At 41.3% G+C, this 23,547-nt stretch overlaps 1 protein-coding gene across 4 annotated transcripts in view; it reads left to right on the top strand.

Moving 5' to 3' along the window:
- Positions 1-23,547, top strand: part of DUSP16 (dual specificity phosphatase 16) — a 402,719-nt gene that overhangs the window by 34,652 nt on the left and 344,520 nt on the right. The window contains exon 1 of one of the 4 annotated variants that reach the window (XM_085652103.1): positions 13,325-13,408. The exons of the other annotated variants lie outside the window; for them this stretch is intronic. The gene's annotated coding sequence lies outside the window, so the exon portion shown is untranslated. Of the gene's footprint in view, positions 1-13,324; positions 13,409-23,547 lie in introns of those variants that run through there. 4 annotated transcript variants of the gene reach the window in all.

The raw sequence follows: 23,547 nt of genomic DNA, 5'->3' as shown, positions 1-23,547 counted from the left end.
AAAACTGGATCTTTTCCACCTTTAAATCCCCATCCTCCCATTATTCGGTATGTATCGCGGCACTCGCTATTCCCTACAAAATAATTATCATATGCTGTTTGATTCCTTCTAATACACAATTTCCCTTTCTGAGGCCGATCTAAAGCCATAGTTGGACTTGTTTCCCCTTTTAAGTGTTTTTCTGTTTCTACATCCCAAACTGTTTTCTCCACTTTCCCTTCTGAAGCTTTTCTTTGCATTTTCAATCTCCTTTGTTCAACCATATCTAAGAATGTCTTTTCCTCTTTCTTAAACTGTAAGTCAAATTATTTCTAAATATGTATTCTAAAGTTAGTTCTTTAGTCTCTAAGAAAAATTCACCTAATACCTTTGCAGGTTTTACCTTGTTTAGTTTGTTAATTGTGGTACTTGTGAAAATATAGTGATCTACATCTGAAAAATAATACTCTAATTTACCTGTTTGATAAAATAAACTAGCTATTACACTACATGTTATTCCATTAGTTACTGGAAGGTGATAAGTGATGCAGATACAGATAACTGCATACATACGTAGCAATCCCTTACGTCCATGGTCTTTACATGTTCATACAACAATTTTGAAAACACATTATTAGAAAAATCTGTTATAGTCCTGTCTTTATGTAAATAATTTTCATCTATTCTAGTCGGAACTACCTTTTGAATCTTCCCTATATTAGTTATGTTTTCACTATGTCCTTCTAATGTATCTATTGTAACTTTAAATGAGATTAGTAGAGCAAGTATACTCCATAGAAGCATTAATAATCCTGTACAACAACACATTTTGCACCATCTCCTCAAACATGTACATCTACCTTTGCTACTATCTGTGTTTGCCATCTTTGCTAAAATGGACCGTGTCTTTTGACTTAGCCTCTTCTACTTCACAACTAGTTTTTCTAACCCAAGGCTCTAAGCACCTACTTGGTTCTACCAGTTTTTGTCTTTTTCAGTATTTTATTGTCTTTCCATCAGTAGTTTTCTTGTCTCATTCAGTTTGGCATTTCATCATCTTTCACTTTTCCTTCGTTTTCGGTATACAGAATGTCCTGAACATCTGCTTCTTCTCCAATATTGGATAAGATAACTCTCAGGATTTCCGATTCTTCGTCTTCCTCAACCACTTCCGGTACAACCACCTCTGGATTTCCTTGGCTATCCGCCTCTTCTTTTACTTCAGGCAGGGCCACATACGTCCATTCCGGTGATTTATACTTCTGGTTAGGTTTCCTTGTTCTTTTGCTTTCTTTAACCACAATTGTTTCTTCTTCTTTTGATTTCTCCTGACTTGTCACTTCATTCACATGTTCAGCCCTTGGTGAATTTACTCGTGTCAATCGATATCTCATTCTTTTTATCTTATTTGGCCAAACGTCGTCCTTTGAAGCTCTTTTCAATTTACTCCCTTTGTCGTTCTTTTCAGTTCTCCAAGCTCTCTTTCTCAGAACTCGACCCTCAGGTATCTCATCTTCGCTTTCCTCTGTCTCTGTTTCAACTTGCTTTTTACTCTCAACAGTTTCTTTTTCCACCACTTCTTTTGTTTTCCCTACTTCTGTCCCTCCTCGAATCACCGGCACACAGTCTTCCTGCTGACTACTTGTCCCTGCTTCTAACTGGATGTTGGAGTTCCCTACGCCTCCTCGGGGTCTTCCGCAATAATCTTTCCCTCTCTCTCTGTATCTGGCACCTGTCCATCTAAATGTGTTGTTTCAGGTGGTATTTCTCTCAATCTTTCATCTAGCAATTCCTTCTCGTGAATCTCTTTTATCGTCTCTTCACTGTCCTTTTCTTTGTTCTTCCCTTGTTCTTTCCTGGAAGATTGTGCTCTTTGTTCTGTCTCTGAGTCTGAACTGGTATCAGAAATCTGTAACCTTCTCTTCAGGGAATTACTTCTGGGGACAAAAGTTAAACTGGGTTCTGTTTCCCCCCTTTTAGGGTTTTCTTTGTCTTTTGGCTCTCCGTCATCTGACTCCGTACTGGATTCTGATTCGTTAAAATACTCCTTTTATGTGCTGTCGACTGGATTTGGAATTCTCAAAGTATGACTAGCATGGATCCAGTTCTTTAATCCGGCACACTTTACAGCTGTTGTTGTTGTCAAGATGACTTGTCTTGGTTTTCCCCACCTGGGAACCAAACCGTTTCTTCTTCTGTGGACTTTTATCCTTACCCAGTCCCCTGGGCTGAGATCATGGGCTGGCTTCTTTTCAAGGGTGGTGGCAACCGCTCCAAACAGAATGAACAGCGTCAGCCAGGCTTTTACAGTATTCCAACACCATGTCATCAGTTATAGTCATCAGCTTGTTGACTGGTATAAACACGTGGCGCATGGCTCGTCCCATGATGATTTCATGTGGACTCAACCCTGTAGTTCTGTCTGGAATTGATCTAATAGTCATGAGTACTAGAGGCAAGACATCGGGCCATTTCATACCTTTGGCTAAACACATTTTCCCTATTCTGTTTTTGATAGTACCATTCATCTGCTCCACCACACCAGAAGCCTCTGGTCGGTAGGCACAATGTAGTTTTTGTCGTACATTCAATGCTTCACAAATCAGTTTTATGATCTCATTATGAAAATGTCCTCCTCGGTCTGACTCAATTGTCACTGGGAACCCAAATCTAGGGATACATTCCTTCAAAAGCAATTTTGCCACTGTCATCCCATCATTTCTTCTTGTTGGAAATGCCTCTACCCATCTGGAAAATAGACAGACCATAACCAAAACATACCTCAACCTGTTAGAGGGAGGCATTTCAATGAAATCTACTTGCATTCTGGTAAAAGGCCCTCCTTCTCGACCTATTGTTCCTAAACTCACTACTGTCTTTCTTCCTGGATTGTATTGCTGACATATTAGACATCTCTGACAAAGACTTTCTGCTACAAGTCTGAACTTTGCATTATACCAGGTTTGCTTAAAGGACCTTATCATAGCGTCTCTCCCTATGTGTCCCTGTCCATGATACATCCGTGCCATGGCAAACATTGTTATCAGGCATGACTGGTCTTCCATCTCGATAGACCCACACATGATCTTTCTCTCTTGGTGCACATCCTGCTTTTACCCACTGTTTTATTTCCTCTTTTCCTGCTTCTTCCTGCAATTGTCTTACTTCTTCCCATGTTCCTACTGTGTTAGTAAACATTGAAAAACAAGAAATCCCCTCCTTTTCCTTAGCCCGATTGATTGAATTCTGATTTCGTGCACAGTATTGCGCCATGTCATTTGCAAATTTGTTACCAGTGGCAATATAATCACCACTGCGACTATGGGCAGCACATTTTACAACAGCCAATTGCCTAGGCAGCTGTATCGCCTCAAGCAACTTTCCAGCCACTTCAGCATTCTTAATGGGCGTTCCACTCGAGGTTAGGAAACCTCTCTGCAGCCATATCTGGCCGAAGTCGTGGACGACTCCATAGCCATACTGGCTATCAGTTATCACAGTCACTCTCACACTTTTCCCAATCTTGCATGCTCTCGTCAAAGCAACAAGTTCAGCTACTTGGGCCGATTTCACTCCTTTCAAATAGGATGTTTCCATTACTGCTGCAACTGTACATACCGCATATGCTGCACTCAACACTCCATCTGTCCTCAAACAAGATCCATCGACAAACATAACAAAATCACTTTCTGGTAAGGGTTTGTCTTTTATGTCAGGTCGTGGTTTTGTACAAAAATCAAGTACATCCAGACAGTCATGATTTGCTTCATCTCTTACTTCCACATTCTCTGCATCTGGCAACAATGTTGAAGGATTCACATTCAAACATCTCACAGCTGCCAATTCCTCTTTGTTCAAATCAATAGGATCTTTCACATCACTTCTTGTCAGTCGTACCAAAGGTTTTGCGATCAATGAAAAATTGCTAAACCCACTGACGACCATTCCCAGAAACATTCTCACTTCTCTTTGGGTCATAGGTGGACTCATTCTTTTTATGATCCTGATTCTGTCTATGGTTATCCTTCCAGTCCTTTTCAATGTTATGTCCTAAATATTGTACTTCTTTCTTGCAAAATTGTAATTTCGATGGTGACACTTTTAGTCCTCCATCTGCCAAATGATTCAGCAAGGCTACTGTGTCTACCTCACAAGCTTCACGGATTTTTGATGCCACAAGTAAGTCATCGATGTATTGAACTAGTACAGAATTTTCGGGCATTTCTAGACTTTCCAAAGACTTCTTCAATAGCTGATTAAATATTGAGGGGCTTTCTGTATACCCCTGTGGGATTCGGTACCACGCCAAAATACGCTCACCGAAACGATATGCAAAAATTTGCTGACTGTCATGGTGCAAGGGGATGGAAAAGAATGCATAGCATAGATCAATCATTGTATACCATTCTGCGTCATGGGGAATCTGATATAAAATCACAGATGGATTCGGTACAATGGGACAGCATGGTACAACAATTTTGTTTATCTTTATCAGATCTTGTACTATCCTGAACTTCCTTACATGGACTACTCATTATTTCTCTCAAAATTCCTTGTTTTATCATTTTCTCAATCACAGGAGTAACTCCTTCGATTATTTCAGGTGTCAATTTATATTGAGGGACATTTGGATAACTTACTCCTTCTTTCACGGTTATTTTTACTGGGTCTACATTTCTCATCAATCCTACGTCTTCTCCAGTGAAATCCCTAACTTCTGTTTTAACAGATTGTTTTAATTCTTTAGGTAATTCATCAGGGTTAAATACAGCATAGGTTCCAGTAACCTCCTTCTCCCTGTTTGCCATTGTCATTTTATACAGCACATCATCATGTGGTGTTTCAAATGCTATTCCATCTGGAGTACAAAATATAGTGCAGTTCATCTTGCACAATAAATCTCTACCTAATAAGTTCACAGGACTGGTGTCGCACATGACAAACCGGTGCATTACAGAAAATTTCCCTATGCTAACTTTCACTGGTTCTGTAAGGTAAGTTTTAATCTGTCTGTTGGATACACCAACTACTTGGATCGTTTCATCCGAGAGAGGAAGATTCTTGACATGCTGATCTAACAGTTGATCGAGTAGCACCAGTATCAACTAGGAAAGTAATATTTTCATTATTAACTTTTCCATCTACAAATGGGCCTGTCTGGTCTACTTCTAGAGTTGCTCCAAGTACGCACTCTTCTTCCCCCCCCTTCGGCACCGTCAATAACCCTCTTCTCAATCGCTTTCATCGCGTTGCAGCCAATACTACAAAGCAGCGCTAGCGTGTGGCGGTTTATTTACCTGTCCTTCGTTGTAGAATCCATTTTCCTTACTATACTTCTGGGAAGTTTTGTTCTGTGGAAAAGGTGGTTTTGGCACCTGATTCTGTTGTGTAACAACCTGCTGTTGTCGCTGCGGTTGACCACTCACCTCATTCTGCACCTGTGGATTCAATGATGCATTTTCATCGTTAGTACTCGGAGGAAATTTACACTCGGATTTCCAATGCCCTATCCTACCGCAGTTATGACACGGAAACTTCTTCTTAGCTTCCTCAATATTTCCTTTACCTTTTCCAGGATTACATTTTTGTCTTGACCCTGCTTGTTCTGCTAATTGAGCTTCCTGTCTCTCTGCTACCTTTACTTGTGCCCACATAGCCTTTTCTTTCAATTTTCGTTGTTTTGCTTCGAGCTTCTCACTGAAATATTTAGCATGTCTCAGTATATTTTCTTATTTTGCCAGTCTACGGTATGCTGTTTTATCATTTCACTAATTTCTGGACGAAGACCATATACAAAATGACTCCAATCCTTTTCACATAGATTTTCATCTCCACTAAATTGTTTAAAGGCCAAAATTAACCTCTCCTAATAGGCATGTACTGACTCTTTGCTTTCCTGATGTGTTCTGTCAATTGTTACCCAGTCTGTCTCTTTAGGAGGTACTTTGTTTTTCAGAAATGCCATAACCTGTTCGTATTTCTTCATTACCTCGGGGTCTGGAGCCCCTGTTTTTGGAACCCTTGGGTATTCTTGTGTCGGCCAATCTATCATGATTTTGCACTCTGTCCATAGATCTGCTGGTACTATTATGTCAAACAAGCTATTTAGATCAATACTTTGGACAATTTTACAAATCTGTCCACCTGTCTATACCACTCGACGGGTTTTTCACGTAGTTGAGGGAAGTCATTTGTAAATGACAAAATATCTTGCCTAGTCCATGGGACATGTACATATCTTCCTCCTGGAATTTCTCTCATTGGGCATTCTGTCACAACCTTCTCTTTTTCTCTAACAGGGAAAGCTGAAAAGGTTTTATCTGAAACTTCATCTCGTTTTCGATACCATCTACTCTTCCGTTTGTCCTCATCTCCCCATTTTCTCAACAAAATAATTATCTCCTTAATCTGACCCATTCGTCCTGTGGTATTCAAGTTTTCAATGTCTTTTTTAGTGAAATCTACCCGATATGGTTTCTGTAGTGCTTTTACCTTTTCAATATTAATACCCATTTCATTTGCCACTTCTTCTAATCTTTCATGGAGACTTTTTGCTCTCCACGTTAAGCTTTTACACAGAAATAACAATTCCTCATTTTGGTAAGTTTTTAACTTTTCCGTAGGGATAGTTCCTACTATTCACTCTTCCAGTACCATTTGTAGTTTGGCCACATCTAGTGACTGAGATTCTTTGTCTTTCTTCTGCAAGCTTCTCAACCATTCACTCAATTCTTCTGTAGATGGTCCTACTGACTTCTCTACATTCCCTTGTCCAAAATCCTTTGGTGTTTCTGATATTGATTCCACTATTGTCATACGCCTTTCTGCACAGTTTTGACCTACAAACGGGTTATTTGAAACATTCGGTTCAATCATACTCATTGTCTGTCTCCATGGATTATCATTTTGACTCATTCTTGATTGTTCAACCTGTTTATTACTTTTATAAGGGACCATCAAACAATGTTCGTTATCTTTCTGTTGATCAAGAATAGGCATTACCGGACCTATCGTTACTGGGACTGTTACAGCTTCCAGATTTTTGGTCAATTCTCGTATTTTCTCTGTTAATTCTAGGGTTGTCTTTGCTAGTTCTGTTGAATTTTCATCGTTTATTTTACCTCCGGACGTCTTCTCTACCTCTCTAATGGAATTGTTTCTTCCCAAATCTTGGAACTCTGGTTACGATTTTATGATTCGTACTGTTTCTTTCATTGGGGCAGTTGGGTTAATATTTCTGGTTCTGGCCGATATGGGGGTGGATTTTTATAGAACATGTCATCGAGAACATCATCCTCTGACTCATTCACTCCATACCCTCTTGATTCCACATTATGTCTCTTTTCTACACATTTTCTTCCTTCATTCTCTCCTGCAGCTCTTACGGGAAACAAACCCTCAGTCATACTCGCATTCCGCCACCTTCTTCATTCGATCATCATGAGTCCCATGCCCGTATGACCTACCAAACATGAACCTATACCCTCTGCCACTTCTCTGTCTTTCTCGGTCATGCATCTCATCTTCCCACTCTGTCAATGCTTCAAATTGTGTCGGTCTAGGTCTTGGTTCTAAATTCATCATTTTCTCTCTTAAATTTCTCAAAACTGCCAAATTAAATGAACCATGTTCTGGAAAAGCCACCACTCCGTCCTTTTCAGTATACTTGACCCAATTGTCTAACCAAATACAGGTGTGATATCCATATTTCGCAACCATAAAGGATGCGGGGGTTTTCGGTGGAGGAAGTAACTGTCCTTCCCTAGTAACAATCGGTTTGTCCTTTTTACACCATTTTTTAATTCTACCGAACCAGGTCTTTTTCTCCTTTTCTGGTGGATCGTAATACATGTTCCTGTCTGCCGTGTATCGCTAGTCTCGCCTTACAATTGTACCGCTATTCTGTCCAATCGTAGCGCGACTCACACTAACGCACCAATCCGGAGCGTCTATGTCACTTTTGGAATTCTCCAATCCCAGCGCGACTCACACGAACGCACTAATACGGAACGTCTACGTCACCCTGTGCTTCTCTACTCCTAGCGCGGCGCACACTAACGCACCAATACGGAGCGTCTACGTCACCCTGTGCTTCTCCACTCCTAGTGCGGCGCACACTAACGCACCAATCCGGAGCATTCTACACTTCTGACCGACTGTCCAATCCAGCACGGTCGATCTGACGTCAACAGCCGCTGCCGCAGCTCCTGCTCCTGTCTACCCCTCCTTTACAAAATCCACTCTGTAAGTTTTGTTTCAAATTTACAATTCTGTTAGTAACTACACAAAAACACCACCATTGTCCGCTTCGCTAACCAAAGAATAGCAATAGACCTTTCTCACGAGAATTCCGTCTTTCAAGAGAGCAGCGCTTACCTCTGCCCTACTACGGAATCATTACCTCCGTTGATAAAGTAGCACATCCCTCTACCTTACCCTTCTAACAAGCATTAGCTAACCGTTTCTCCAGAATTAAGACACATAGTTGGAGACCCAATGCTCCTGAGAAATAAAACTAGAGTTTCACAATTAACCCGAATGCCTTTACATTCACGCACTTTCACACTAGAAAATGTAGTACATTCACACAGAATCCTGTCTTTCCCTAGAACAGCGAACAGTCTGTCCTACTACAGAATTATGACATACGTTAACAAAGTAGCGCTTCCCTCTACTTTATCCTTCTAGCAAGCTCAGAGAACACCTGTTACCTTTCCAGTGATAAGCGTTATCGGAATGCCATTTGGACTCCTGGTACCTAAGACCAAAATTTCACAGGTGACCTTTGCTATCATACACACTTCTCTCACACAGAAAATGTCTCTAATGGCAACACATGACGATGCTACCGAATCGAACCCACACAATGCGTTGTGCAACTTCAATCGTCACACGTTTCTCCCTGTGTACCTACAGGGCAACAACAATACCGTCTTTCCCGAGAGCAGCGCTTACCTCTGCTCTACTACGGAACCGTTACAAACTTCCGACTTTCTACATCCCAGAAGCCGTGCAAACAACATAAAACTCGACGCGACTCAACATAGTGTTAGTACATAAACCAATATCAATAACCAATAAGCAATTTACAAGCAATAATCACCAAACCATAACAATAACAACCATAACTCTGCTACCAGAAAAACTGTTGCAGCGTGGAACATCAAATTCCCCCTTCGTCACAGACCAAATACCTCAATAACAAATTCACTCAAATACATTCATTGGTGGGGCCCATAACACCAACACTCCTACTTCATTGATCTGCTTCCCTAGAGGAATACGTTTCCAAACGCTGACATGAAAGGAATATCTTTACCTAAACCCTAAATGCATTGAATACTCTATTGACTCCAACCTTGTGATATTCCCCTCATTGGGTGATGAATCAGTTAGTTGTATATATGATTTAGTGATTCAATTCATTTATCTATACTCTTCTCTTATTCTAGTTTCTTCAAATAATCAACACAACACAGTTTTCAATTAATCAAACATCATTTATCTAATAAAATTGCAGATTGTTAGAAAATCATTGTCCAAACCTCAGAATATTCATTATATTTACCTAATCCGGCTAATAGTCGTCCTCTAAGTCAGTCAAGTCGTGGAAAAATCTTTAAATTCATCAAAGTTAGGCCGCAATTCAGTCTCTCATAGATTCAGGATAACAGCTGTCCAGCAGTGTCCCCGTCCTCTCCGTCAGCATAACGTCAGGAAATCAAGTTCGTCAAAGAAGAGAGTTTTTTTTATTCACTTTCCTACCTACTTTTATAATGAAACTAATGTCAAAATGTATCAAGATTGGGGTTTTAGTCAGTCCTCATTGGTGGATTTAGGGTCGATCGGTAAAGTTCTCACATAGTCCGCAAGATTAAGTCATCGCACTTGCTGGTTCCGGTTTTAAAGAAAGTCTACTGTTGTAGTCTTGGCGAAGCTCCCAGAGTCTCCCTGGTAGGAACATCGACTCCTATGGTCAGGACGAGGCCATTGTTGCTGGTGGTGACGCATGCGCACTTCACCCAGAACCTCGTGTGACAACAGCAGTCACGTTGTACGTCTTAGTCAGCCATCTTGAGGAAGGCCAAAATGGTCAACTTAAGCAAAACAAACACAAAAACGTAATTAAAACATAGAAATGGCTAATAAAATGTTAAACCCTCACTAATTCCCCTATGTGTAAGTAATTACCTAGCAGAATAGCAACATTCAAAGCGTTTATACTGACTCAGTGATGCGCAACTTACAATTAAATTACAAAAGCAACATATATCATGCAATATTCTAATTTCCTACAATTAGTATACGTACATATGTTAGTATGCAATTAGTTTAGCCATGCAAAATGCAAATCCCACGTGTAATTCTTTTGTTAATATAATTGGCAAGTCTTCCACTTCAAACAAATTAATAAGATAACTATTAGTTGATTAATATAAACGTGCAGAATGGGGGGGGGGGTATACAAAATTTTGTACTACACGCTCCAGCATGATAAGGGGCAACCAGGCATAGTTAGACTGCCTGGTTGAATTTCACCCAAAGTACTCATTCTTATAACATCCAAGAATTAATCTAATTATTTTGTTGACATCCGAGTTAATGACAGCATTGATTTCATAAAGTTGGAGTACAGCTACTTTTACCTACCCTACAGGGAGAGATTTACAGTCCCAGCACGGGGCACTTGCTTACCGATGTGCCCATTTCCTCAGGTGAGCCCTTCTACCTGTTTCCTGGCTTATCAGATACAAGCTTGGAATCAATCTCTATCTTGGAGTAGGTGGGAGAACTAGGATACATCAGAATGTTGTGACTCCTAATACTTTGGACATTCTTAGCCTCGTTTGCTTTGCTCTTGGTTCCTTTGCCCATGGACCTCATTCCAAAAGGACCTCCAAGGTTATAGGGATCATTTTTGACAGTGACCTGAGATTTCTGAGATGCTGGTGTAAATGTATCCACTGTGTGTTACCATATTCATGCTGGCCCTGGAGGATCTTAAGGCCTCTGGTACACCAGAAACGTTTGAGTGCAGATGTCCTATTTTTGAATATGGACATGTGACAATCCCGTACACTGGTCATCCATGCTTTCAATCAACATCAATCCAATTTAAAAACACATTTCCATTTGTCTCTCACTGAGAATAAATAACAAGCATTGGCATAGCCAATAGGTCTCGCTTTTGGGACCTTAAAAGTATTTAGTTATGCAGCACAATATCCTTGGTGCAACAACATCAACTGTTGCATGGCTAAACACTTAGAAGGTCCCAAAGGTGAGACCTATTGGCTATGCCAATGCTTGTTAAGGATACTACAGACCTTTTCAGATTCGGGATTAGAGGGTGACTGCACAGTGCTTTTCCCCACTGTTCTCAAATGACTACACCAAGCTTCATAAAACCCAGGGGTCAAAAAATGCAGAATGATTCTCTTCCACGTCTCTCAAATGGCTGCTGTGTGTGCTGTGAATTGCTAGTAATACTAGTCTTCTGGGAATAAAATGCCACCTTCAGGTTGCCGGCAGATTGCTGCTACCCAAATCGACGTAGTCCGGCGTCTTGCACACAGCAAAGATTTTCCAGCTGATTTTTCCCGATTGTGTGTGAATGTGTTTTGCAGATCAGCAGTGCTACAACCAGATTTTTAATTTTGTTTGTGACTCGGACAGGACAAGCTGATTAATTATGGGACAGAGGCAGTGCTGCTTTATATGCGTGCTTGTTGTCAGACCAAGTAGTATGTGACTACCAGAGTCCTAACATCAGTGATGATTACTCAGGATCACTGTGCTGCAGAAGTAAAATCATAAGTGCCTTTGAGGGATTTCGTGAATTGTCCCTGCCCTTCAGCACGACAGTTGTGGTAACCTAGGTCCAGGAGGACTGATGAGGAAAAGCAAGTCCAGCGCTCCAAAAATGAGTGCCAACGCCAACTACTGCCGCAAGCTAAGCAGTGGCTGCAACTCGGCGAGGGTTCAGGAACACGCTCTTGTCAGAAGAGCTTGGTTTAGGTAAAGGCAGCAGTACCGCAAAGTTCTTGTTTATCACTATTATCTGGTGTTTATATACCACGTTTATCGGATGCACTGTAAATAAAGCACAATGATAATAAATTATACCCATTCCCCTATCTTTTTAAATGCAGTTCTGGAAAATTGCCATTTGCGTTAAGTACTCTGAGAATTTTCACTCGTAAATTGCTGTTCTGACCCCAGATTTCTGTGTTGCAGCTGATGCTCGATTTGCCCTGTCATTGACCAGTTTAGTTCAGTACGGTTAGGTGCTTTGTTATACAAACACATTTGAGAGCTTAGGAAATTAACGGTTTAGCCATGAGTTGTTCACCCATCACACGTCCACCCAATCAACCCTACCGCAAATCCGCGCTCCAGCCACCTAGTGTGGAGATTGTTTGGGGCCATTCTGCCTCTGTTGGATGTGTAGGCCGTAGGCTTTCGATAGTCACACCGTTCTTGATTCTTTGAGTGGCATCGTAGCCTTAGACATCTGTCCGCAGGGAACCAGACTGCACTGGCTTTAACATAAGCATCAAACGGCCACTAGTGAATCCTGGAACCGTCGCCCTACGAGCATTTGACCCGCTGACCTCGAGGTTAGGGGCTCTGAAACATAAATTTAGCTGAAGCGTTCGTTTTTCATTCCCCCGTTTGCATTCCACTCTGCGAACTATTTATGACTTGGACATTTGCTGATTAACATCAATTTAGGGACAGAATACTATGAATCATTTCTGGTTTTTTAAAATGATTTTTGCTTCCATTTTGTAAAATCGAGAAGAGTTTTATATTCTGGGTTATGAAACTGCTAACACGCGAAATCCAGTTATAAAACTATGCCAAGTAAAAGGTGGGAGTGGAAGTCGCTTGCCAGTCGCGTGCCAGTCTCGGTGTTGATGGGCTGTGCTGTCTGGCTAGTATCCCATCTTTCACAGTTCAGTTTGCCATTGTTCGTAGAGTACACAACTTTTTATTGTTGGGTTTCCTTCTGAACTTAAATTCTGGTTGCAGCGCTGTAACAGCGCTGTAATGCATGTTCGTGTCGGCCAAGTCCTAGGCAAGTTATTTTCCACCACAAGTGGGTCCAGTTTGGGACCATGATGGTCCCAGGCAGATCCAGTTACTCTTACCAGACTTGCTGGAATGATTCCAGTAAAAGGAATGGGCAGCCTTCCAGAAAATGTATTTCAGTGCGAGTGATGTTGATTGCGGCTCAGGAAACTTGATCGCTTTCTATTTGTATTGGAGTTGCCATGCTGCACAGCAGCAATGCTGGTAGGGTAAAGTTGCAAAGTGTGAAAACATCCGCACTAGACGAGTAGAATATTTAATGTATAAATCAGACCTAACAGGAGTCTGAATGCATCGCCCACCATCCCTACAAGAACCATCCAGTGAACTAAAGGTAGGTTGTATGTTATTACTTGGAATTAATCCAGCTAATAAAATTTTGTGCTTTGTAACACTGTCCCTTTTCACTGCCACTTTTATTCCTAAGAGCAGGAAAATAAGTGCTTTATTTTATGCACACCGGCACACTATACCAGATTGGTCGATGCTGTGGCTATGTTCCCAGATTTGTTTCTAATGGGCCTTGATGAGTTATCTTTCAAGGAGTGTGAATTTCAGAAGCTTCAGTTATACTGCTGATTAGTTACTCCCACTTTTACTCTAATTTCTTTTCTATGCAGAAGAGCAATCCCACAGGTTGTAAAATATATTTTTCTATCCCACACTCAGGATGAACAGTCTACATTTCTGAACAGAAATATGATCTCGGGGTTTGTTGTCATTCTCATTCCGTAGATAGAGAAACAATTCCATGGATTGCACAATTCTATGCTTTGACTATTTCTGGTCATTTTCTAAAAAGCATAATTAAACCATAAGTTGCTCACAATGAGATTCTTTGGACAGAAGTGTGATGCCATTCTCTATTCAGAAGAGTAATCCCACAGGTTGCGCAGTGGTGTTTTCTAGACAGCAGAGTGAACCTGCTCACAGTGATGCTTCCAATTCAGAAAAGGAAAATCTTGCAGTCTCATCCTTTACTCAGCAGAGCAGTGCCACTGTTAGCATAGTACCATTTTGTGGAGAGAAGACGCATCCCTAACTTTACTCACAGTCTCATTCTCTAGCCAGAAGAGTGATTCCTCAGGTTGTAGTGTCTCCTTTTCTAGACAGCAGAGTGATCCGTCTGTGTGCTCACAGTCCCCTTCTTTATCGAGCCATGCCACAGGTCTCACTGTCTTGATGGCAGTGATCTCAGGGGTTGCTCACAGTGATGTTCTCTAGGCAGATGAGTGATGCCACAGGTTGCAGTCTCCTTTTCTAGACAGAATCGAGTTCCTTACTGTGAAGCTCTCTAGAAAGACCATTGATGAAATAAGTGCCAGTCTAATGCTTTACTGATCAGGGTGATGATACATGTTGAGCAGTGTCATTTTGTGGACAGAAGCCTCAACCCCCGCTTTCCTTGCATTTTCATTTTCTAGTTAAGTGGGATTCTTTAGGTTGCATGTTCCTGGTTTCTAGTTAACAAAGTGAATCCTCTAACGGTCCGGTTGCACAGTCTGATGTTCTGGGCAGCAGAGTGATCCCTGGGATATCCTCAATAGTTTAGCAGCAGGGTGTTCTCTTGGGTTACTCCTACAGGAGGGTGAACCTACGGGATGGTTCTATTTTTGAGGCGATACGTGATGCAATAAAGCATTGTTTCGGAATTCTCGATCTGTTAAGCTGTATTCTATTTTTCCAAAGTGCTGAATACCAGGAAGTGCAGGCTGAGTTAGCTGGTAACATTGGCTGTGTTGGGTATTTGTCAATAACTAGGTTTATAAGTCGCTATGTGATTTACAGGCTAGTGACAGGAATGTAGTTCTAATAGAAATTTAAAAACCTATGGAATTAGTCTAGTTCATGCTGCATTTGTTGGAGAGAGAGATTTGGCTTGAGGTGCTGTTGGTGGTTTGGCTAGGTAAATGTCCTCTGCGGATTCACAGAGTGCTGGGTACAGCTGCCCATTAGTGCACAAAAGCCATAACCAGATGTATTCTCCCAGGGCCCGATCCACAAAGCGTTTTCTGTGAGTAGCTGGGTGTACTCAGTCCGTGATCACTCAGGGTAATTCTCTTCGCATAAGTGGGACTTACTCCTGAATTTGTTGGACTAACATAACTTCGGGAAAAAAGATTTTTGAACTGAACGATAAGAAAGAACCTAATTCTGGTAAATGAACATGCGTCCTTACTCCTCGGCCTCATCATTGCCACAAGGGATGATAAAAAAAAAAAAGAGTGATTGAGCGACTCAACATTCATCTACTCGTGATGTAACAATTGTGTGGACTGAACCGCAGTGTAAATAACTCTGCATTCAGTGCCATTATGTTTATCTTGTTTACTGCTGCTGTTGAGTTTCAAACACATTACCAATGAGTTTAACTTGACTTTGTGTTAACTTTTCTCAGTCTTTCACAACTTGTAAAATATATGGTGGGTATAGCTTAGACCTAGAATTACATAAGAGCTGGGTGGATACTATCTTATCCACTCGTAAAATGGCAATGATTAGGCAAGATTGTGATGGCTCTTGGTTGACTTGTTAGGATGCTTTAAACTATGACCTGCTGGACAATGTACACTCATGGTGCTACTTCCACTCACTGAAGGATGCTTTTTCTTCATCCTCAGAACTTCTTTTGATGTTGATTCTTTGCTTTGGTGCATCTTCTGACGTCAATCAAATATGTTTTTGAATTCCGTGTTTTCACATGCTTTTTATTATGTGTTGTGCCATCCCATGCTGACTCTTTGTTGCTTCTAAGCCAATTGCTTGTTTAACATCAACTTATGTTTTGAAATTTTGTGAAGCTTTTTGTGTACATAAGTTAATTTTTTATATGGTCATGGGCAGAAGACTGTACACTTACATGACCTAGTTACACAAGTTGGGGAAAGAAGAACTATGTTAAACAAGTATATAGGACCAGCTAACCTATGTTCTTCTACTTCTAGATAACATAATTGCACAAGCACAAATCCCTCGCCCATAATTGTTCTTCTTTCCCTCAAGCTGGTAAATGCATTAGAAATGTGTTCAATTCTCTTATTAAACAACAGTTATTTAAGACGGCAACTACGGTCTCAGTGGTAGCCTGTAGTGAGCTGCTATTATCTTGCCCTTTTGTTTAAAAACAGCTGCAGTTTACAGGAAAGTGCATTTTGTGGCTGAATGCCTATTTCTTCACGCAGTGAAATGCTCTGTCGATGATCTCACCAGAGCCAGGATCTCTGGGAAATGCCCGTGTAACAAGTCGAGTCCCTTAGACCCTTTGTGCAGTCTTAAAGCAGAAGGAGTCCCAAAAACATTGCACATTTATGGTTTGTTCACTGCACTACACATACATCAGTCAAACTGCAGCAACGGGGTCAAAGTAGGGTATAACAAATGTATCCTTCACAAATAACAGAACTAGTTGTCTAAAAGCCATGACCGTTTGAGAGTTCTGAATGACGATTAACAGGAAGTGACCCATTTTCACGAGGAACTTTGAACAAGCTGACCTAGTGGAAGCAAGAGACTCTGTCTCTAGCAGGATGTTATAAGAGTTGATATTAAATGCATTTTCCTCGAATCTTTTTCACCAGCATCTCAGTAGTAGAAAGTAGATCTAGGAGTTACCATTAGACATTAAGGTGATGGCTGTGGTGTGTCCCTCTTCATATAGAGCACACAGTGTCCTGAGAATAGGGGTATGCTGTCAATTGTTGAACATAAAGTAGGGGCATGTTTTTGATTGTATATTGATTGATATGCTGTTGCATGACTGCAGAATTCCCAGTAATTATTGCTCTTGAACAGTTGACGGGAATGTATCCACTAAGAAACTGTAGACATTTTGCAAACTATGCTACTTATTACATTTAAACATGTTTATTATTGAGTTGAAAGATACAGATCGACTTCTTGATAGTTCCGCTGCACTTTTTGCTAGACCATCTACATCTAGCCACAGCGAGGTGCACACCCAGCCATCAATAAGCTGCTTCGGGATTTTCTGGCAAAATTAGTTGTGCTTTTTTATGAGGGAAATGGTTTCTTTCGGTCACTTATTTCCATGACTTTGATTGGTTAAAATATCTGTTGTCTCTGCTGTTCGTATGTTCGAACCTGCACAGCACCAACTTCACCGTGGGGAAAGCGGTTTATTATATGGTGGTGTTGTGCGACCTCACAGTGTAATAAACTTGCAAACCCTTCTTGGGTCCATTCAGGTCAGTTTTCAAGACCTTAACTCAGCCCTGAGTAGCTGTGGTTTTCGAGCAGTCAGGCTTTGTCAAAGGAACAAGTGCAAAGCATTTAGAAGTACCAAAACGGTTAAACAAGAAAAGATACGACACAAAGAAGGTCCTACAACAATTTATAAAAATAGCTCTTTTTTTTGTTAAATACATTTTTAAACACTGGATCGTTCCATAGATATAAATTATTAAGCGAATGATAAATCACTGCTTTTCACTCAAATTGCAAATCGGCATTGGCAACTCCTGCGGTTACTTTTCTAAAGTTGTTTTCAGTTACTCTGGCCCGCTTTTGGCATTAAACTCCAACAGGAAGCAAGTCATAGGGGCCAGAGCAGGGCAGTTACCTTGCAGTCCAAACATCCTCCAGTCCAGTTCGAGGCTCCACGGGTGAACCGCCATAGACGTCAATGAAGTGGCCCTTATACTAGTGATAAAGATTGCTGAATGATGTCCTGATGACGACTTCCTGCAAAGTGTGTCATCTGGGTATAGCAGAATGCGATATTCTATCATCTTCCACAATGGCATACCCCCTCTCTTGGTGTGTGGATCTTGGTAGCCACTCTAGAGGTTTGGCTGGAGGGCTACATGCCCACGGGAAAAATGGTTTTTCAACTTTTTCAACGGTTTCTCCCTCTGTCCATTATGCCAGTCTGTCTAACAGAACAAACGTGCAGCCCCCCCTTGTGTGTGTCCACCATATGCCCTTCAAAGGTGGCTTCCCCTTCGAAGCTCGCATTTTGGGCTCACTCTGTTTGGCCTTCCCTCCAGGTATAGTCGTACACACCTCTGCCCCCTCACCCCTCCACCCCAAAAGAGAAGAAGTCTTTCTCATGGCCAGTAACAGTAAACGGCCACTGTAAAACTTGGACAACAAAGTGACACCTTTCTAAAATTGATGTTTACTTAAAAGTTACATTAAATTGGACTTGGGCAATAAGACAGGTTTAATTTAACAAGTCCTTTGATACATTGAAGTACCAGCTTTAGAATTACCATTCAGAAGTTAACATCGCGGAGTTGTCCGCATGTAACCCTGTACTTGCCAATAGGCCTACTAGCCTTTCTACAGCAAAGAAGATTTGTCTTTTTTTTAAATTTTTTTACTGTCATGACCTATAAAACAAATGCCCTACTTTCTAATATGCAGCACCCTGGCTTAGGGTTCAATAGGCCTACCTTAAGGGTGACTTGGAAATGGCAGGTTCAGTCTTGCTTTGTCTTACTCGTAGTGGCTCAAGAAGTGCTGCAGTCCACATGGAACAATTTAACTTACAGGCCTGGTACCATATACTTCGGACTTATAAGTAAGTGAACTTATGCCAGTTGTGGGTGATCCAGTCAGATATTCATGTTTTATGGGCTATAGCGTTGGCACTGAGGTCTGCTTTGCAGGCGTCCGTGCACATTCAGAGTAGAAAAACTAGCAGCATCAGTCCACAACTTTGGGGGTAATCATGCAAAAAGAGGCATTTCCTTACGCCCACCAATTTATGATTTGTTGAAAAATGTATTATCTGCAGCTGGCCTACACAAAGCCACTGTTGCCTTTCTAAGAATGCTCCCTCTGATGAGCTGTTGTCCCCTTTTTAAATTGTAAAACGTTTATTAAATCGAGACCCCCAGAAGCTTAGTGTCTACCCTTAAGCAAGGAACTGGCCCTGCAAGTTACAATTTGTCCCTAGCCACAAGATATATGATCCAAAAAAACACCCATTGTCACTTGAGAGCCAGAGATTTGAGGCACTGGGCCTGGTTAAGATCTTGGCATACTGGTTACTCCCTCACAACGGTGAGAGATCTCATCCATCGAAATATATATCCTACAGGATAGAACGGGATTTAATATTTCGGTGGACGGGATATCCTTCACCGTTGTGACGGAGTAACCCATCTGCCAAGATCTAAACCAGACTCACTGTCTGGATTGCCATGGAATGAGATGGCCTCCTTGCATACAGCATCCACGGGAAATTCATTATTATTTAGCAGTAGTGGCTATGAATTAAATGCTGAGTTGTTAACACTCTAGGAAACAATAATTCAGGAGAGATGCTAATTTGCAAACTAAGAGCATTCCTATATTGTGATTGTCAACTAAGTGAGTAGACCTGGTTTCTCATGCTTGCTTTGACATATGACAAGTAATATTGTGATTCAGTGCAAATTGCCTCATGTGGTATCTTTACCCTCTATGTCTGCATTTTAACTTGCATTACATAATTAATTTCTTTACACTTTCTAACAACTGCTGTACATGGACTTCCTTAACCTCCCTCGAATATTCTTTGTACTTGTCTTTGTTCAAGAAGCACACCTTTTGGAGTATGTTGTGTCTTCTTCTCTAGGTCTACGTCAGAGTTGTGTAAATGTGTCTATCATATTGCCGATGCATGACTTCTCACTTTGTGTTTAGCCTATACTTTCAGACCTCTTTAGCTGTCTCTTTTCCAGATGCTAAAGAGTTCAATATGTTCCAGGGCCGAAATATTGCAAATGTATAACCCACAGTTGAATTTCCATTACATTACATTGACAGTGATATGGCTGGTAATTGTCAGATTTACAATTTTACATGCATAGTATTCTGGTGCCATCCTGTCTACAAGTCACGTGCCTGGCGTGCATTACAGGCACGCCAGCCAGATGCATTGGCATGCAAATGCTTATTTTGTCTTCGTAGCTCTTCTGATGATTACTGGTTCAGACCTTGCACTTATTAATTGTGCTTCCGTGAACTGTCTCAAACTTGGCTTTATGTATGTATGCTCTGTTAAATACCCTCTGGTCCGAATGATATATATATTTATTGTACAACCTCTTTTTTTTGCAATTTATGGTGGAGTTGGTGTTGAAGTCAGCCCCTTGGGTGTTTACCAAGATCATGGTATTGGTTGTGTTTCCTCTTCATCTGCAGTGTTTCTTTTATACCCTTGCGTAAACGATTGGCTTTCGAGACCATTGTCAGTCGCTCAGCTACAGAAATCCCTTGCTGATACAGTCGTCTAATGGCAGAATCTAGATTTTTCATAAGCATGAACAAATCATGCTTTCTTCCAATTGGGAGCCTTCTTTTAATAGGCCAATTATCTATATTGTTAGTTGCAAGCATTTTCAACTCGGAAGATTGGTGAACACAAACACAGCAGTGTTGATCGTTTTTAGGACTTATGGCATTGTGCATTTATTTAGTTCTAAAATGCCTGGCTGAGGACAACACAACAGCACTAGTACCTAAGGCAGTAGTTTAATTAATACTATTGCAGTATCAAGGATCTAATTAGTCTTCAGCTTCACGTCCGGGATTTCAATGGTGTGCTTTTCTACCCAATTAGTTAGTTGACAATCTTTTCATAATTCCTTGGCTCCATGTAACGATTGTCACAGTTGCATCACAGCAAGGATGAGGGGCTCACTTCGAAAAGTGTTCCTAGATTCAGATTCTCACAGACAATACATGAGTTTTTTGTGAACAAGCACGGTGGAGTAGGCTTGAAGCAGTTGTGCATAGAAGTAGCAGAGTCATAGCAACTGGGCCATAGACAGAGGAATTGTTCTGTCAACAACTTATTTGGTGGGGTCTGAGAATTTGATGCCCGATTTTTCTATTTTTTTATTTTAAACAACAACGGTCCCTAGAAAGTTCAAGATAAGGAAACAACGGAATAAATATAGACTCAATCAGTACTATATTAAGCGGACTTGTCCAGCCGGACAGAGGTCAAGTATCTACTTATAAGCAGATAAACAATTGTTTAAACATTAGTACATAAAGTGGGACACAAGCCTGTGTCCTATTTGACCAACCTAGAACAATACAAAACAAAACAGGGGGCTCAGGCAAAGCTCATGGTTTGTTGTGACGAAACAGTAAACAAATCGTGATGAGCACCTTTACACTTTTAAAATGAATTATTTAGGACGTATAAGGTGTTTTTAAAGTGTCGACGGCGTTTCGATCCATTGGGGGAATACAAGGATCATCATCAGGACAACGAGTAATATGCCTGTATAGTAGAGCCTGAATAACCTGGGACAAAATTGGAGGGGGGAAAAGATTTAAAGCGAAAGATTAGGAGAGGATACATTTATTCACAACTAAGCAAGAGGAGGGGTGTTTTTGTAACTATGTGATCATGCTGACAACTTGGGAAGTGGTAGGGATAGAGCCATACATGTACTGTGAGAAGAGTGATAAAAACAAACAAGGCTAAAAGATGATACTTGGTGAGCCAAGGATGAGTTTGCATATACTAAGGAATTATCATGGCGAAGGTTGGGACAGATAGCCAATTAGCTTACGGTGCGATTAACCACGAGGAATCCAAAGGTAGGGGCAGGTGAGAACGTGAGATAGATTCGCCATGCAAGTAATGTTACAACGCTTACAGTTAATCGAAAATTGCATAGTAGCAGCACATTTGTAAGTACATCCAGAAATTACAGATATGGAGAGCCTTATCAACGCAGTTAGCGACAGTATAAGAGTCAATGCGGTCAATTCCTTAAGAACGAATTTCCAGCATAGCGAACAGCATATTGATTGAGTACCATGTGTATCAAGATTCTAATTCGTCAGTGCGAAAAGAGTTGAACCGAGGGATAAGGTGTAACCGTGGTGACGCGAGGCTAATTGGGCTTAACGTTGAGAGAACCGAAGGAGGGGGTGGCGTCAAGGCTAGGTGAATAGACCAAGCGGTAGCGAACCGAAAATGTGTCCGGGCTTACCAGTATGCAGGAGGAGGACTAGTTCGGCAGAGAATAGGTACAGCATCAATTAACAGCTGCGGCTGGGGTAAAAAAGGGGGATTGCATGGTTACAGCGATACAAGAGTATCCGGGTAGAGGACCGTTTTATCTAGTGCTCGGGGAGTGGCGACACGGTGTTGGTGTGTATTAGGACTCACCGAAGGACGGAGGTTGGATCGGAGCCGCGGGTACGTGCTCAGGGGCACAATGGTCTGCAATTAAAGGGAGGGAGAGAGAAGGGGGTTAGCCAAAGGTATGGCCGGGACAGGGGGGAATATAGCCCGTACCGTAGCTAGGACTTACCGATAGGGTATTGAACCGGGCTGAATAGCGGGATGCCGGTTTCGTCCATGCGGGAACTAGGAGTGTGTGTTGGCGGGGATATAAAAAGCCTAAGGAGTCACGTGATTGGTTGGATGTACTCAGGTGGGAAGTGAGTGAAATGGAGAGAGGACTGACGGCACCCTCGAAGGGAAGGGGCCATCTTGGAAGGTGATAAGTTGAGGAAGATAGGCATTAGTAGTGCATGTGAGAGGGGGAAGAGGGAAAGTCAAAAAATGTATATATACAATTGGAAATGAAACATTTAAAACAATTTAAATTTAAAGCTCATGACAGTAGTGAACAGCTTTACAGTAGAGTGCTAATCTAGATGAGTGTGGTCCAGTCTTCACGACGGTTCAGTCCAGTATTGAGACTGTTAGTTTTCAAAATCCACTTTAACTCTTCTTTGTTCAACAGTTTTGAAATGTCTCCACCTCTGGGTGGGAGTTTAACCACAGTGATAATTGTCCAACGTATTTCGTCTTCAGAGTGTCCATTCTCTACAAAATGTTCAACCAGGGGGGCATTTGGTGTCTAACATCTGATTCTGTTGCAGTGCTGGGAGATTCGTAATCAGATTTTTTGAGTGGTCTGTCCAATGTAGATTTTGTTACATGGGCAGAAAATTGCGTATACAACATTGTTGGTGTTACAGTTTGTAAACATTGTCAACTCATTCTTAATGTTGCCAAAAACAAATTCTTTACATTCAATTGTTAATGCACATACTATACAATTACCACATTTTGAGTGACCTTTTAGAGGTGGTAGTGCCCAGATATCGTTCAGGGTGTTGCTGCTTTTTTTGGTGGTGTTGGGTAATGCTGCACGGACCAAATGGTCCTTGATATTTTTGTTTTTCTTAAAGGCAAATATTGGGCGTTCTAAGGTAAGGGTCCCAGCGTTCAGAACTGGCCAATTTTTTATGATGGTCTTCCGTATAGCGTTAGATACTGTGCAGAAGGTAGTTACGCATACCAGACGGGTAGCATTGGGTTTGGTTATGGGTTCTAGTAAGACCTCACGTGGACAATACCATGCTCTTTTCATTGCATTCCGTACAAGTCTGCGAGGGTATCCCCTTGTGGGAGGTGGGGTTTGATATACAAGCGAGGAGGCTGAATATAGTTTCGATAAACACGTGATTTATTATCAGGATGAGTGG

This window comes from Triturus cristatus, chromosome 4_1, assembly GCF_964204655.1.
Source record: "Triturus cristatus chromosome 4_1, aTriCri1.1, whole genome shotgun sequence".
Lineage (NCBI taxonomy): Eukaryota > Metazoa > Chordata > Amphibia > Caudata > Salamandridae > Triturus > Triturus cristatus.
Note: the sequence above shows the minus strand (reverse complement) of the source record. Positions and strands in the feature narration are given on the sequence as shown.